The sequence below is a fragment of the Grampus griseus genome, assembly GCF_964374135.1.
Source record: "Grampus griseus genome assembly, chromosome: 3".
In the NCBI taxonomy this organism is placed as follows: domain Eukaryota; kingdom Metazoa; phylum Chordata; class Mammalia; order Artiodactyla; family Delphinidae; genus Grampus; species Grampus griseus.
In genome coordinates, this window is record NC_139019.1 from 69792709 (window position 1) to 69810570 (window position 17862).

At 34.7% G+C, this 17862-nt stretch overlaps 1 protein-coding gene across 1 annotated transcript in view; it reads right to left on the reverse strand.

Annotated features, from left to right (window-relative positions):
* Positions 1-17862, reverse strand: part of TMEM161B (transmembrane protein 161B) — a 69064-nt gene that overhangs the window by 11829 nt on the left and 39373 nt on the right. The window lies entirely within an intron of this gene.

Below are 17862 nucleotides of genomic sequence, written 5' to 3' on the forward strand. Positions count from 1 at the left end.
ACAACATGCTTATCTACAAAGTGCCATTTGGAAGTAAGTGAAAAACTAATGAAAATCTGAATAGTCTTCCAGAAAATAAGACATAAAAACAAAGCAAATCTAAGTGAAGTTTATAACATTTTTAAATTAATAAAAAGTGTACATACATATACTAAGCTGTAATTAGGGAAAGAATGTATTTCTATTTTATCTAACTCAAATTTACTAGGAGGTTATTACAATAATTTTATGAAATAGGTTCTCAGTGAAACTATTATGAAATAGTTCTCAGAAAAGCCAAGGTACCAGTTATCTTAGGGAACTACCTTTTATTGGGTATATTTGTCAAGTAGTTTATATTTAGAATTAAACACACATCATAGGAATCATCTGTAAATCATCCACTAATTCAAAATTTGAGAATTACTAATAGCCAATGTGTAAGCTGTGGCACAAAAACTAAATAAGCATCTGGGATCAGCATTTCACAGTATGATAAAACAAAATACTTTAAACAAGTTCCTGTTGAGTACTCAAAAACAACCAAAGGCTCAACATGCTCACCTATTTTTAAATATTTAAATTTTATATGAAAGTACTAAAGAGACTATTTTATCTGAGCCTTTCCCCCCTTAGTAATTAATCAAATCAAGAGCAAATCAGTGGATGATCCATAGCTAGAATCCAGATTTCCATTATACCAAATTGTTCTCCTTGAAAGCATAAACCCACCAAACAAAATAAGGTGCTTGGCCAAAAAAACCTAGAAAAGCAACTTTTACATTAATTATATATCAAGCATAGGAAATAACAGCAGCTGTCATTTAGTACTTGCCAAGTGCTAAGCATTACCAATTAACTCATTTCATCCTTACATTAGCCAACTATTATCATTACTTTTCCAGACTTTAAAAAACTATGGCACAGATAGGTTAAATAGCTTGCTCAAGATCACACAGCTAGATCAGAGGCAGTTGGGATTTAAATCTAGGCAGTCTGGATCCAGAGTATGTTCAGCTAACAACTTAGTATACTGCCTCTAAGATACTGTATACAGCACCTAAGCTATGTGGTAGTTAGCAGCAACACATGAAATCATTTTCAAAATAGAGCTGCCTTGACAGAAGTAAATAGTTCAAACATCCTCACAATCAGTATTCTTTTTTTTTTTTTTTTTTTTGCGGTACGCAGGCCTCTCACTGTTGTGGCATCTCCCGTTGCAGAGCAACAGGCTCCGGACGCGCAGGCTCAGCGGCCATGGCTCACCGGCGCAGCCGCTCCGCGGCACGTGGGATCTTCCCGGACCGGGGCACGAACCCGTGTCCCCTGCAGCGGCAGGTGGACTCTCAACCACTGCGCCACCAGGGAAGCCCAGAAGTATTCTTATTAAGGAATGGATGGGCAAGGATAAGGACGCTCGTCCTTGCTCTTTAAAAGGAAGATGTCCTTTGCTGCCTATTTAAAATATGCTAATATAGTTATTACCCAGTCTCTATTAAGATCCTACCTAGGATACTGGATATTAATGTAGAGTCCCAGCTGCTCTAAAGCTTACGGGCATCTACCCTAAGTAAGCCAACATGAAGGTAATACAGACAGATGACTTTCTTGCATCTTTCAAATGCAACTTGAAATAAATCTCTACTAGAATGTAAACTCCATATCAAGGATTCTTGTCTCTTGCGCACTAGTTAGAGCACCAAAAGAAGTGCCTGGCACATAGTAGGTACTCAAACAATCAGTGAACAAATTTTGCCATAGAAATAATGTTTTACATGGTAGTTTAGGTAACCTGAAACTATTAATTCTATGCTTTAACGGTAAATAGACCTTTTGAAGAATGAGATAAAAACAATTCTTTCTCTGGGATAAGATACTCAAAGTAAAAAAATAATATAGAAAAAGTTTTAATCTAAGATCTGTTTTTATCAGTGGTAATAACAAAAATAAAAATTATTTACCACTCAGGGTTATAAATTTAAAGGATGTTCTAAGTTTTATAAAGGCTTAGGCTTTGTTTTCTTAAGGCTTATTTAGAAGATAGTTCCCTCTTTTAAATGTCAAAAAATAAAATGAAGTATAAGAATAGCTCATTTTTATCCACCTATTCCTGGGGCAACGAGGCCCTCAGAAGTGTGTGATGGGAAGTGTCTTTATTAACCTCCGTTAGTCAAGCACCTCATTTTTCAATGAGTATCATCCCCCTTCCTGACTTTCACTGTTCTCACCTCAATTAATCCCACTCTAGCTAATCTCCCTTTCACACAAACCTCTCTGCTCTTTCTCAAATTCCATGATTCAAGATAAATACTCACTAAAATTTATTTTCCTAATTACTTACTAGCAATAGAATTATTTTCTTTGGAAAAAAATGTGGTCTTGTGTGCTAATTATAGATCAAATGAACTTTCATGGGCTAATCTGAAAGGAGATGCCATTTATAGCATTATTTCTCTAAAAAGAAGATTATTTTATTTCCAAGCATTTCAGAATAAAATCTACATGCAAGGTGAAGGTACAATCTAAAAATTGCTGTATTAGGAATTTATTTCAACTTCTTAATATATTTCTTTACAGACTACTATAATATTACTTATAATGCTACATTCTATAAATTAAGTACCTGATTTCCTTTTAAGACAAACAAAACCAGATCATGAAAAGCTAGATGATACCCTATTAAGTTTTTGATTAAAAAGACCTCTGCATGTTTTCATATTTTCTATAACAAATACATGCTTTAGGATCCATATAACCAGAAATACTATAGAACTTAGGCATACACCTGAAGACATTTACCAGGCATGTTACTTTCATTCTAAATGTCTTCTTAAATCAACTATACTCCAATGACAATATTTTAAAAATCAATACCTTTGTTATTACGTTTAGAGAGAACTATCTTTTTTAAGAGATTTGGAAATTAAAAATCCATATAGTTGGGGCTTCCCTGGTGACACAGTGGTTAAGAATCCACCTGCCAATGCAGGGGACACGGGTTCGAGCCCTGGCCCGGGAAGATCCCACATGCCATGGAGCAACTAAGACCATGCGCCACAACTACTGAGCCTGTGCTCTAGAGCCCACAAGCCACAACTACTGAGCCCACGAGCCTAGAGCCCATGCTCCTCAACAAGAGAAGCCCCCACAATGAGAAGCCTGCACACCACAACGAAGAGTAGCCCCCGCTCGCTGCAACCAGAGAAAGCCCGCGCACAGCAACGAAGACCCAACACAGCCAAAAATAAATTAAATTTTTAAAAAATCCATATAGTTGAAAAAAATAAAAATGAATGTCTTCTTATATTCACCATAACTCAGGTTACACAGTCAAGTATTTGAACAAATTACTTGTTTTTTAATTAATTTTTTTATTGGAGTATAGTTGATTTACAATGTGTCTTTCAGGTGTACAGCAAAGTGAGTTATACATATATCCACTCTTTTTTAGATTCTATTCCCATATAGGTCATTACAGAGTACTGAATAGAGTTCCCTGTGCTATGCAGTATGTTCTTATTAACAAATTACTGCTCTAATGTAAAAATTAAAACTAATAAACACGGAAATGCCACTGGTTTACATTATTTCCTCCACCAAATATTCAGCACCCTGACCCAAGGTTATCTTGCTCAATTTAACTCTGCAGTACTCTGGTTATAGAGTACTGCAATACGCAGATATCTGAAACTCTACTGAAGTAAAAGAGCTAATCCACATAATAATAGATGTCAGTTTTTCTATGATATTGAACATCAGGGGAAAAGGGAAGCTAAATTATTTTACAACAAGGGAAATAAATCCTCAATTCTTATATATCTGTAAAACCAACAATCTTTGCAAATTATAGTAAGAATTTAAAGAGTGATATTTACACTCCAGTTCTTACTTTGTAATGAAGAATTTTGTGGTATTTCCATGTCTTATTCCTTCGAAATTCTTTCTAAAATCACCTAACATTATTGTTCAAGTTTTCCCTAAACATAGTTGTCAATCCTCTTCCTATTTTGGCTAACAACTACTAAATCATTTATAAGCAATAAGACTATACTACATCACTGCAGAAGTTGGCATGATTTTGTTATATTAAGCTTAAGTAGGGCTGTCAAATTGATAGGATGTCAATTTCAATTAAAATGATTGATGGGGGTTTAACAAAGCACATTTAGTTTCCATGTCATTTTAAGATGTGATGTGAATTTTTTAAACTTTTCTATAACTTTATCATTGCATATATCCTACCACTATTTTCTCCTCCTTCTCTGTAAGAATATCATTTATTTCAGACTTTTTGCATTTATGCTCTCACATCAAAGACACTGGTAGTCTACATTTGCTTAAAGTAAAAAGACTTTACAGGGAAAAAAAACTGAGAAGACTATGTATCCAGGTCAGAACTCTGACAGTAATCAACAGGCTCCAGCTAGGGGAGATAAAGGCAGGACCTGCCCCACCATCAGCACACACCCATCCCATTAACCTGGGTGAAGATATATTGTTTGTAATGAAAGATGCCTCTGAGAGGAGTCAGCTGTGTGTGCAGGTAGGGAAAAAAAAAAAAAAAAAGGTTACAAAGCATAACTCTAAACCATCTTGCATAAACTAAGCTCTTGGAAGAGTTTTCTAATTAACCAAAGTAATAAACACATTGTAGTTTAAATTTACATTATGAATAATTTTTTTAGTAGTTCAATTAATAAAGAAAAACTACAAAGTTAAGACTTCCCTGGTTAATCTTCTGAACTTCTCCTTATAGGAGAGAACAGCATTATAAGAGTCTATAATACAATTATTTTTAAAATTATGTAATTTTAAAAGCATAACCTAATTATATTTATGATTAATAAGTGATATTAATCACTTCAGTAAGAGTTAAGCCAGGTTAAGTGTAAACAATACAAAAGCAAATAACAGAAAAAAATCTGATTTTTAAATAAAGAGGACTACTGGAGCTTTTCCCCATGCAAATAGTAGCTTTTCTTATAATGAAGTAGAGTACCAAGTTTTCTAAGACAGCAAGTTAAGAACAATTTTACAAGTCTTAAAAGAAACTTCATCTAACTTTCAACACTCACGATGCAGTTTTATGAAACACGAAACACTGTTTTAAGAGTGGTGATAAGATTCTAGAATACAGATGCTCAAACTTTTCTCTCCAGGATATTCTGAATCCCATGCTCCTTACTCATCTATCTCTTCTCTGAAACTTAAAAATAAAAGAAACAAAGCTAGTAGTTCATTTTACTACTATCAAACACTACAGGTCCATCTCCTTCTTGGCATTCTAACGAAGAGCTTACATATTAGGAGATAACAAGGAAGAAGGAAAAAGATTTAAAAACAAAACATAAAAACTCCAAAACCACAAATGAAATGCTTTTGAGATTTAGCTATGATCTCTCTCATTGCCTGAGGGCCCCAAGCCCAGGTTGGAAAAACAGTGCTTCTTTTTACTGAAAATGGATACTAGCGTCTATAAAGATACAATTTCCAACTCCTTCACTTACACTAAAAAGCAAAATAACACCTTTAGCCAAAAGTGGTATCAAATGACCAAAATGAAATTTTTCAAAGATTATACCTACTGCCAAATTTTGTTACCACAGATTTATTAAATAAATTACAAAATATGTCAACACTAAAGGAAAAAAAAAAACAAAATTAGATGCAACCAAACCCAGGTTATAATGCCTACATCTTGAATTCATACTGAAGAGTAGATAAATCTTAAAACCAACTACTTATTGAGCTCTATGTTGGAACAAAACCTTCCCATAACCCACAGTGTAAACACACAAACAATATTCTGATATGTAATACTATGATCTAACTACGCCCATATGTTCAAGCTTTCATTCAATAGTCCCCAAACCTCCACTTAAATCAGAACAGCGTATTTACCGTTGCCTAAATGTAACAGTTATACTGTCTTGGATCATAACTTATTACCTGAACTACCCTCTTCCCTTCCCTCTAGCTAATCAAAGGCTCAGCTCAAGCTCCACATCCTTCACGAAGCTTACCATTTACCTCTTCTGCCCAGACCATTCTCTTCCTCTTTTGAACTCGCAGCACTTACTACTATCACTCACTTGCCAAGTATACAAGCTACCTTGAACTGTAGTGTGACACAGATATAAGAAAGCAGAAAGGGTGATGAAATGATCAATCCAGGAGGCACAATATCCGACTAACAGAAGTGAGAGGGAGAAACAAAACAGGGGATGGGAGGATTACAGAAGGGAAAAAACTATCAGAGACATAGTACAAGATAATTTCCAAACTTGAAGTTTCCAAATTCAAAGAGCCTACCAAAAGCCCAGCACAAATAATGAAAAAAGATTCTCAAAAAGGCACATGATCATAAACCTTCAAAAACCAGACAAATAAAGAGAAGACTGTAAAAACCTTCTGAAAAGAAAAATAAAGCAAAACAAGTCATATGCAAAAGATTAAACATCATGACACTGTACTTCTTAACAGCAACTTTTGACACTGAGGACAATGGAGCAATGTCTGCAAAATTACGAAGAAAAATACTGACAACCCAGAATTCACTATTCAACCAAAATATCAATTAAATAAATGAGAGCAGAGAATTAAGACACTTCCAAAACTGCAAAGTCTAAAACTGGTTACCTCACATGCGCAAAAAGCTCCACCAAAACATTCGAACAAACCAAGAAAGAGAAAAACACTGATTCCTAGAAATGGCAAATTAAACTTGGGAGAAAGGCAAAGGGAATTCCTAGGATGACAACAAAAATAAGTCCCAGGATGACAGTTGTGTAGCAAGCCAAAAGTTCAACCAGTTCAGATAAAAGCCAGAGAACAGAGGTCTTTGGGAAGGGTTTCTCTATGGGGGTGGGGGGTGGGACGGAAGAGGAACTAATACAAATTATAAGTGACGTTGTGAAATAACTATATTGAAAAGCTAGTGGAATTAATAATAAACACACAGAAAAGTAAGTAAATTTAAAAAAATTAATTAATGAAAAAAACTGCAAAAGAAGATATAATACCTTATAATGCTCACATATGAACAATATTTATATAGGTATAATAATCAGAGGGCTTCCCTGGTGGCGCAGTGGTTAAGAATCTGCCTGCCAATGCAGGGGACACGGGTTCGAGCCCTGGCCCGGGAAGATCCCACATGGCGCGGAGCAACTAAGCCCGTGCGCCACAACTACTGAGCCTGTGCTCTAGAGCCTGCGCTCTAGAGCCTGTGCGCCACAATTACTGAAGCCCGAGCACCTAGAGCCCGTGCTCCGCAATAAGAGAAGCCACCGCAATGAGAAGCCCGTGCACCGCAACAGAGTAGCCCCCACTTGCCGCAACTAGAGAAAGAAGCAGCAACGAAGACCCAATGCAGCCAAGATAAATAAATAAAATAAATAAATTTTTAAAAATCACTGAGCTGATTTCAGCAAAAATTGTAAAGTAACTATATTAAGAACATAAAAAAGAGAAAACACAGAGGATGACAGTTTAAGAAAAATCCTCAACTATTACAAGTGATGAATTAAGTGTCAGTAGTATAAGCATTATATGTAGAAATATGAAAAAAATTTTAAAGCCTGAATAAACAGCTAAAACAGGACCAGAAGAAGTGGCAAGAAGGTAAGGGACTCTTGGTTTTTAATACAACACTTTTAGAACTTTTTGTCTCTATAAACAATGTATATATAGTATTTAATAAAAGTTAACATTTTGGAAGATTCAATCTAGATTTTAATAAAATCTTGATCTACAATGTACCCCCACTCTGGAAGAAAGTACATTATGTCCTAGAGTTTAACAGAACCTAAACTACACACAAATTCACAGTGTAAAACACATATGCACTGAGATTATTTCCACGTCCTATGAATTAAAATAGTAAAATGTTAATGATGATTAACATTAACCAACTGTTAGAAAAGTTTCCCATGCTTGTTAAACACTATGATCATAAAAACCTTAAGATTTCAATACAGTCTAAGTCTTTCACTGGCAAAGATGTGACATACATACACCCAGGACAGAACACAACAAGTATTTGATCTATTTTATAGAGAAGTAAATAGGCAGCTTTTCTAACAGCTATACATTCCCTACAAAATAAGAAAAAAATCTGAGTATTTTCCAGCAACAACCCTTAACAGTTCATTCCTGGTCAAGAAGAAACTGGCCAAGAGTTACACAAAGATTTGCTGAACCAACTGAAGTCTATTCTCGGATTTTATTTTGTAGATGCTTCATTATGTTTCAATTCAAAACTCAACTGCTTATCCTACCAAATTTTTAGAGCAATGTGTATTTTATTCAATTAATACATAACAGACCCAAACAGTAGTACATGGTAGTAGACTAAACAAAAATCTCCTAAAAAGCAGACTTTTGTTAGCATTAGACATATCAGAATATAAATCTGGCTTTTTTTTTTTTAAAGAGACAGGAGAAATAACTACATTATGGTACCACATTTAGTTCCTCACTAACAACTGTGGTAACTTTCTTTTGAGATCACTTATAGAGACTTTCTGTACTAGCTAAGAGATTAACAAAGTTTCTGGTTGAGATACTTATCAAATTTCTCGAATACTTATATAACAGATTGTTTCTAAATAAGGAAGAAACATCCTTTTATTCTCTAATCCCATGAGTATGCTTATTAACAATAAGTTATTCATATAGAAAAATAAATAATAAACTACACATGAAATACTATAGAAATGGCTTTCAAAATAAAATTTCTCTAAGAGCTATTTCCTTTGATCTGATCTTTCTTCACTAATTGTCCACAATTTACAAGCAAATTAGATATAGTTATTTTTAACCCTTTTGTACACAAATACAACTCAATAATGTAAATAACATTATAATACCAAAATTAGGCTTCTATCAGTACATGTATAACAAAAAACACGTACTAGGTAAAAATATAACATTTATTTACTTATGACAATGGAAATAATGGCCAAGTACCTTCACTTGAGTAAATGCTTCTCCTCCTTTATCTTGCTATTATTACTTTCATAGATCATCCTGTACATTAGACTTTCATAAAGAATATATTAGTAAATATTCAAAACTATAAATGCAAAACCATTGACGCAAATAGTCATTTTCTTTTCCGTTAATAATTTTCCCCCTTGTTAATTAACCCCTCAGTCCTAGCTAAACGGGCCACCTACTTTGGTGCTAGCTTATTTTGCTTTATATTATAAAATCTCAACCCCTGAAATAAAGAGAATGTTAGGGAGGGAATATATTTTTTTCTGCCATGTGGCTGACATTTTTAATGTTCTAATTTAATGTCAATGTATTTCACAACTGGAATTAGCCCAAAATTTATAGATACAAAAATTACAACAGAAAAGAAAAATCAAGGACAGGTAGGAAGATTTACATGGTAGGAAGTATTTTAAATATATTTATCTTTGAGCTGGAGATAAGAGCTTTGAAATAGTGAACAGGCTTAATTTTTAGTTCTAAAAATGGCAAGTTTCCCTCAACTAGGATAACAACTTTAATAACATATACGTGTCAAAGCACTACGATGTTTTAACATAATTTATACTTATATTGCTTTAAAGACCCAATTTTCATATTAAGAAAATGTCTTCTACACTGTAACATCTTGAAATTATTCAAAGATATATTATAAATACTCTTTTGAGAAGGAAAGAAATACAAAGAAATCGTATTCTGATAAGAAATGTTCCCAATTTTTTTGCCAATATACATATCTAGTGTATAGTAACCTAAGGAATAAACAGAGGATTCACAGACGTTTTTCAAAATTTTTTCACAAAATGTATAATTACCTTTTTAAAATAGATCACGTTTCCACTCAACTAAGCAATTTCCATGTAAACTGCAAGTTTTCTAATATGTGAAAAATTATATTGTTTTTGTGACCACTAACAAAAAAAATAAAACCCTAACTTTTTTCCTATTCAAATGATTAAACCTAACACATCTAGTTTTCCATAAGAAAAGGCAAATGAAATACTCAAAACATTAAACTTTGCATTCTTAAACTTTGCTGAAGAGAAACCTAGAAACTATACCAAAAATCTGCTACAGAATGGACATTAAAAACTAACAATAAAGTAATTCTTATGAGTTACCAAATAAAATCCTTGTCAAAATAATCTGATCCTGTCTTCAAATGTTAAAAAAACAAAACAAAATTTGGGTAATTTTTAACTAAAACATTTTTTCATGTTTTCTTGGAGGTGAAGGTTCGATTACTTTATTTTAGTTAAAATTCTCCCAGATATAAGCCAAAAACTACTATGCAACTTTAAAATCCATCCCACAAAACAGCTTACAGCCAGCCTCAACCTAACCAAATTATGGAAAGAAATGATGGCCAAAGATTTTTGAAAGCATAAAAACAAAGGCTTTATTAAAAAATAAAAGCAAACAAACAAAAAACAATTAATCTTCTGATTAAAATAGAGCAAAACGATCAAACTTACACTTACATTTTTAGATTCAGAAGGAAAATTATCATTTCCTAGCTAAAAAAAAAAAGTCATACTTAACTATATATTAACAAACAGAAAAAGTCCTATCTCCCATGTAAGTTCTCTATGTAACGCTAGGTTTCTGACCTGAAAGGTGAATAATCTGACAGCACTAATGTCACAGAAGATCTCCAAAAGTTTGTTAAAGAATCAAGTTTTGACACAACACGCTATGTACAAATTTCCAAGACAAAAAAAGTACCTTGGCTCAAATTCAATAGCTTTGACTCTGTTCCCTTCTCACTAGGAAACATGATATCTTATGCAGTTCACTTCAGGGTTTAGTGTTTCATTTTTCTTATTAATCTAAAGCAGAACATTTTTGTAAAGAATACAGTAATTTAGAATCGTTTAAGGAATTCAGAAGAGGTGACTAAGTTGTACTACTTTGCTGTAGTTGTCTATTTCTTAGAGCAAACAAATACAGCATTTAATTTGTAGACCTTTAATTTACAAATCTACATATAGAACTGAATGTTTAACACAGAAAACCTAAGAATTTATTTCAATTTAAACCATTCACAACTTTTTGCTTTGTATAAAATTTGCATGTCTGGCAACCAAGACAAATTAAAATTTTAAAACATAGCCTTAAAAACATACATAATAGGGTTTTGTACCTTAAACCATCCACATTGTAAAATACAAGCACTGTGGAAATGTGACTAATGATCCAGTCCTTTAAGCAAATATAATAGGACTACTGAGAAGCTTTATCATTCTTTGTAGAATAGCTTTCTTCTCACTCAAATTCACGTAATTGACTCAATATTACTCTACGATACAGCTTATTCATAAGAAAAGGTTCTTTTTTTAAAAGAAATCCATCAATTGTAGAATATTTTAATTTTTAAAAGTTTTACTTCCACCAAAGGACCTCTGGATTTTTTGCAAGCACCGTTTTTACCTTTTTACTTTTCTTTATTCATAAATGAAAATTACATGCTTCATATTAGGAAATCAGTAGACATTTCTCCAGTGACTCTAAGATGTTATGGGCCATCATACAGGAAAGACAATTACTACAACCTCTCCATCCTCATTATAAGGCTTTCTTTACCCCTTACCTTCTACATACCATGTAACTTGGCATAAGTGGAACCGGAACACACAGACTTGGACAAATAGGTGGTTAGAATTACAAATGGGCAAGGGAGTAGAGCTGAGAATTTTTATGGGTTTAGGAGTAAGACTGGAAGCAGGAGTCATAGCTTAGATGCATGTACAACTCAGTTGAAGCAGAAAGCAGAGCTGATGACAAGGGATGATGGGTCAGTTTTAGGTTCCAGGGTTCAAGATTTTAGTGTCACATGTTTTAAAAAATCATTCTTGTGCTTTTAAAACTTTCAAGATTATGTAAAAATTATAACTGTTGTCCGACACAAGAATGTCAAATAAAACTGATGGGGAAAATGACCACAAAAATAAAACCATTTTCTTCCTCACTTTGAAGTGAACCAATTATTTATGTTATATGTGTCTAATTTGGGGACCACTTTAACAAAGGACATTTCATCAGTAACAACTGCAGAGAATTTGAGTCAACTGATGTATGTGTGACTCTGGAATTAAGTGGAGCCATTGTCCTATGTAATCAATGGAGACATGTGTTTGACTAATAAGTAGGCACATACAATAAGAAAATAAAGAGAAGCCAGACAGAGGTCACTGCACCTAGACTGTTCATAGGGTGTGAAAGGCATACCAGATATGTTATAACTAAGATAAAAGATAGGCTATTAACAGACTCTTCCTTGGTGTTCATCTGGATATCTGGCATTTAATTCTGGTTTCCTGCACGCCACTGAAGGCAGCAGGTCATTTTCTCACATGCTACAAGTTCGAAAGAAAATCATACACACAATTCTACTTTCCTTCTTCTTCTCTACCCCCTTTGTGGAGGGTCAAAGTTGGCAGAAAATAGCTTGGATTATAAAGCCCTTCACCAGTTTCTGTCTTCTCTGGGATGGAGAGACAGCCAGCTACTAGATTCCCGCAGGGATGCTATTGTTTGGTGCCTTTCACGAGTGTGCTACTTAAAACTAAGCAGAGCCAGTTCAGTGCTGAAGACTGTTTGGGACCTCTGCTCTCATATTATTAGGCATTACTGAGTGAAATGAAAGATAAAAATTTATTCACATAAACAATAATTTGAGTAGTTATTAAGAAGTACATTTTTCTAATTTCTCTGGTAAGTAGGTATTAAGGGCTGTATCACATTAAATAAAACTGGGTATCAAGATACACGTTTCTACACAAATATATCATAGCTACAAACCATGAAGAGAATGAAGCAAAAATGAGAATATTCCATAATAAACAATATTTCAGAGAACATAAACACTCAAAGTATGAAAAAAGTAGCAAGACATACATTCAGCTAGTGCTAATTATCAAGTTAAAATATTTTTAGTGTGTTTCATATGATGATGTCTAGGGATGGTCTTTATTCTGACTGATATTTTCATATATTTAATACTATAGAACTAAATAGTAATATTTTAAATACTTGAATTTAATCTGCTCTTTAATCTGCTCTTGAATAAGTACAACACTGAATATCTGGGGATATTTCTCAACTGACACGCATGATCAGTATTTCTACCCAGTACAATATAAACCTTGTGAAGACATCAACTCTTAAGGCTTTGTTCTGGCTCTTCTACTCTAAATTATACCTAAATCAATCCAAAAAAGTCAGTAGAGAGATAGCACAGTGGTGTCAAATGTCAAATCATATCATGTATTTTAAATGGTATCCACTAACAGCTTTTTTTTTTTTTTTTTTTTTTTTTTTTGTGGTACGCGGGCCTCTCACTGTTGTGGCCTCTCCTGTTGCGGAGCACAGGCTCCGGAAGCGCAGGCTCAGCGGCCATGGCTCACGGGCCCAGCCGCTCCGCGGCATGTGGGATCTTCCCAGACCGGGGCACGAACCCGTGTTCCCTGCATCGGCAGGCGGACTCTCAACCACTGCGCCACCAGGGAAGCCCCACTAACAGCTTTAAAAGACTGTTCAGCAGTCTCTGGTTGAAAATAAAAGATATAAGATATGTATTAATTCTGCTTACTCCCAAAATCTGACTAAATAAACTACACAGGAAGGAAAGTAAAACTCCTCAAAACAAAGAATAGGAAAAGAGATGACAGTAGAAAAAAATTTTCAACAAATTTTGGAAGACATGAAATAGATGGACAAGCAGTAATTGATTTAGGTTTCAGTTTTCTCTACTATGCTGGATCTACAAGGTGAGGAACCCAGTGAGAAGAAAGCCAATTAATTCATAACACATGATACAAACAAAAGTCAGGAATTGCAAAAGTCAGACAGCAGGTACCTCTGAAGGTAGGGTTGCAAAATGTATGAAAACAAGATGATTGGCTGAATGTCTGTATTAGTGTGATTAGACTTCCCAGATCTTCTGTCTTGCCTAATTATAGAGATTTGATGATGGCTTTTCCCCAATTCTGGCAAAACCCAGAAGAATTAATTTTTAAAGATATTAAAGCAGAGAAGATTGGGCTTGGGGGTATTATGTAAAACTTAGGGTGACAATGAAGAGCTGAAAACAAATGGTAGGGGGAGGACTCAGACATGCAGTTAAATTAACGCCTGCACAATGAATGTTGAGTCTCAGAGCCTTCTTCCCCAATCAGCTCTCTTAACACTGTTAGATCCCACAGATGGGAGAATGGACAATTCTTCTCTGGAGAAAACGATAGGCCCAACAACCAGCAGACGCTGATATTTAGAGGTTCCCGAAGAATACTTCCAGGTCTCTATTCAATCATCCACTAAAAAGTCTACCAATCAACAAGCTCCAGCCACATGCACAAAACTTCCAGTTTTTAACCCCTCCTTCTTGAATATAAACAGATACTCAAAGACCACAAGACATTCAAGAACAATCTTTAATACAGTAGAGATTGAAACAAAAAAGGGGGAGGAGGGAGACTCAGAAAATAAACAATGCAAGGTGCAAATTTAAACTTAAAAGCCATTAATATTCTTAAAAATAAAAAGATATTACACATCCATGATACAAGAGTGCTATGAAAATGGAACTTTTAAAAGAAAAAGTCTTTTAAAAAATGACATAAAAATTCAACAGAAGGCTTAAAAGAGAAAACTGAGAAAAATCAAGAAAATAGTGCAAAATAAATGGAAAGGGGAGATAAAAATTAAAGAATCATTCAAAGATATCCAACATCTCACTAACCAGAGTTCCTAAAAACAAAGATAAAAAACAGAGAATCTTACCAAAGAGATACTATAATACTTCTGAATAGAAATAGCATATTGAGCATATCCACTTAATATTTGCCTCTCCCTAATTCCCACCAAAATGACAGTAAAGGAATTTGTTTTTAAGTACAGAAATACAGTGAATAGGAAGAGAAAAAGCAGTAAAAATCTGAAGCAAAAAGCAGGCAGATAAGTGGTAAATGACTAAAGAGAATTAGGAAGCTCAATCAGAAAGTCAAGAATGCAACCTGCAGAACTCTGAGAAAGGATAAAGAACTGGTCAGATACCAAGTAATTATCTACATTGGGGTGAAAGTGCGAATATGTGTGTTGGAACAGGAGATAGTAAAACTAAGTACCTACTAAAGGGATAGTAAAACTAAGTACTTACTAGAAGGAAGTACTTTTAAAAAGTAACCAGTTCAAACTGTCCCCTCCTAAAAGAAGACTGGAGATTTATGCTTTGGAGAGGTTAAAAAAGATGATCTCTGGCCTATCAAGATTATCCAACAACTTGCCTCACCATATGCTCAGAGCTTCCATTCATCCTTTTAGTGCCTCACACTTAAATATAAACAGGCAAATATCGATCACCGGATCTCTCTAAGTCTTTAATATGAAAGACAGTGACCAAACCAAAGAAACTGAATCAACTCAGAGCAAAAAGATACTTGGTAGAAGGAAAACTTTTACAAAATCTATCAATATCTCAAATATACATGAGAAGATAATGTAATCTTAAAATAAGTATGGGACTTCCCTGATGGTGCAGTGGTTAAGAATCCACCTGCCAATGCAGGGGACACAGGTTAAAGCCCTGGTCCAGGAACATCCCACATGCCGCGGAGCAACAAAGCCCATGTGCCACAACTACTGAGCCTGCACTCTAGAGCCCGTGAGCCAGAACTACTGAGCCCACATGCCACAACTACTGAAGCCCGCACGCCTAGAGTCTGTGCTCCGCAACAAGAGAAGCCACTGCAATGAGAAGTCTGTGCACCACAACAAAGAGTAGCCCCTACTCGCCGCAACTAGAGAAAGCCCGCACGCAGCAGTGAAGACCCAACACAACCAAAAATAAATAAATAAATAAATTTTTTTTTAAAAAAAAGTATGATCCCGTGAGGGGTGGGGGATAGAAACGGAAGAAAAAGAAGACTTGAAAATTAAAAATTATAGCAGAAATTAAAAACAAAAATTCAATTAAAGGGTTGGAAAGGTTGGAAAAAACTCCTAGAAAATTAAAATATAAAAATATAAACATTTTTTGAGAGACAGAAGATAAGCACCTTAGAGAACAAGTCTAGGAAATCTAATATCTGAACAATAAGCATTCAGAAACAGAGAAAATGAAGAAAAGGAAATCACAAATAAAATAATTCTAGAAAAATTTCTAGAAGTCAAGAATATGAGTTTCCAGATTGGTGAAGTCCCAGCACAATGGATGAAAACAGATCCTCAACAGAAGGCGTATCTTCATAAAATTTCAACATACCAGGCAGTCAAAGAAAAAACAGTAAAGATTCCATAGAGGGGGAAAATGTTGGACATATGAAAAATCAGAAAGGCAACTGGAATCCTTGAAGAGCAAGAATGGAACTTCAAAGACAGAAAAATAATGCCTTCAAAACTATAAAGAGAATGATGTAAACCTGGAATTGCATTCTCAATCAAAGGATCGATTAATTTTCAGGCAGGGTAAAAATATTTTCAGGTGCGCGAAGTCACAAAAAATGCATTTCCCACACAACCTTTCTGAAGATAATACTGAAGGATACGCTCCACCAAAGTGAGAAAGTAAACCAAGTAAGAGGCAGACATGGAATATAAGAAAAGGAGTCCCAGTCTGAGACATGTAAAGAGAATCCCTAAGAAGATAATAACTGGTGCTTCCAGGGGAATAGCTGTGCATCAGTTGGGAAACTTAACCAATCCAGAACAGGGCCTATCTGAGGGCTCCCGAAGAACTCTCTCCAGGAAGATGAAACTGACATACCACCTGATGCTTCTGAACATACTGAGCTTGCAGTTGAATTAACAATATGTACAAAGAAAACAATGCAAATGAAAAGGCAAGTATTTATCTGTGAATAGCATTTACATGATCATAACATAAATAATGAATATTTCCTTAAAATATGACATTACTATAGTCAGAAGATAAGGTGAATGGGAAATGATCAATGGTAGGTGACAACCCAGGCAGATGTTCTAAGTCCTCATTTCCAGAGTGAAATGACAATATTTAAAGCCTAAAATTAAAATCAGGCAGTGGCCTTGTATGCATATGGAAATATGGATATAAACATCAAACAGAAAGGAGCTAGAAAAAGTTGCCTCCAGACAGGTGGAAATTTAAGAGAGAATGTTTAATTTCAATAAAAAATTTTTTTAAATATAACAAAAATATTGCCCAGTATTAAAGGAAATGAGTTTCCAGTTGAAAAGCTAAACCTAGAACTTAACACAATTAATGATGAAGTTTCAGAATACCGTAAGGATTCCGGTGAAAGAGAAAAAGCTTCTGGAGGGTGAATGTGAGTGGGGGGGAGGGGAGGCATATGCCAAGAGCAAGACGGCATCCAATTGCTCAAGAGCCTTCAAAACTCTGAGGAAAAACTATTTCTTTCTTAGAATTTGTACTGAGCCAAAATATAAACTGAATATAGGAAAAAAAATAAAGATAACTCAGGCATGCAAGATTTCCAAAAATAAAAAATATACCACACTTTCTAAAGACACTATAGGAGAATGCACTCTGCCAAAACAAGAGAGTAAACCAAAGAGGAGATGATGTTATCCAAAAAGGGGCACAGGGAATTCTTGGGAAGATAGTGAAGGAAATCCCAGGATAACAGATACACAGGAAGCTGAGAGAACTGAGGGCTCTAGGAGGATATTTCCATGGAAAAACAGAATAGAAATGATGCTATCTGGCAGTCACTATGGAAAACAGTATGGAGGTTCCTCAAAAAACTAGAACTACCATATGAACCAGTAATTCCACTCCTGGATATACATCCAGAAAAAACAAAGACACTAATTCAAAAAGATAAGTACATCCCACTGTTCATAGCAGCACTATCTACAGTAGCCGAGATATGGAAGCAATCCAAATGC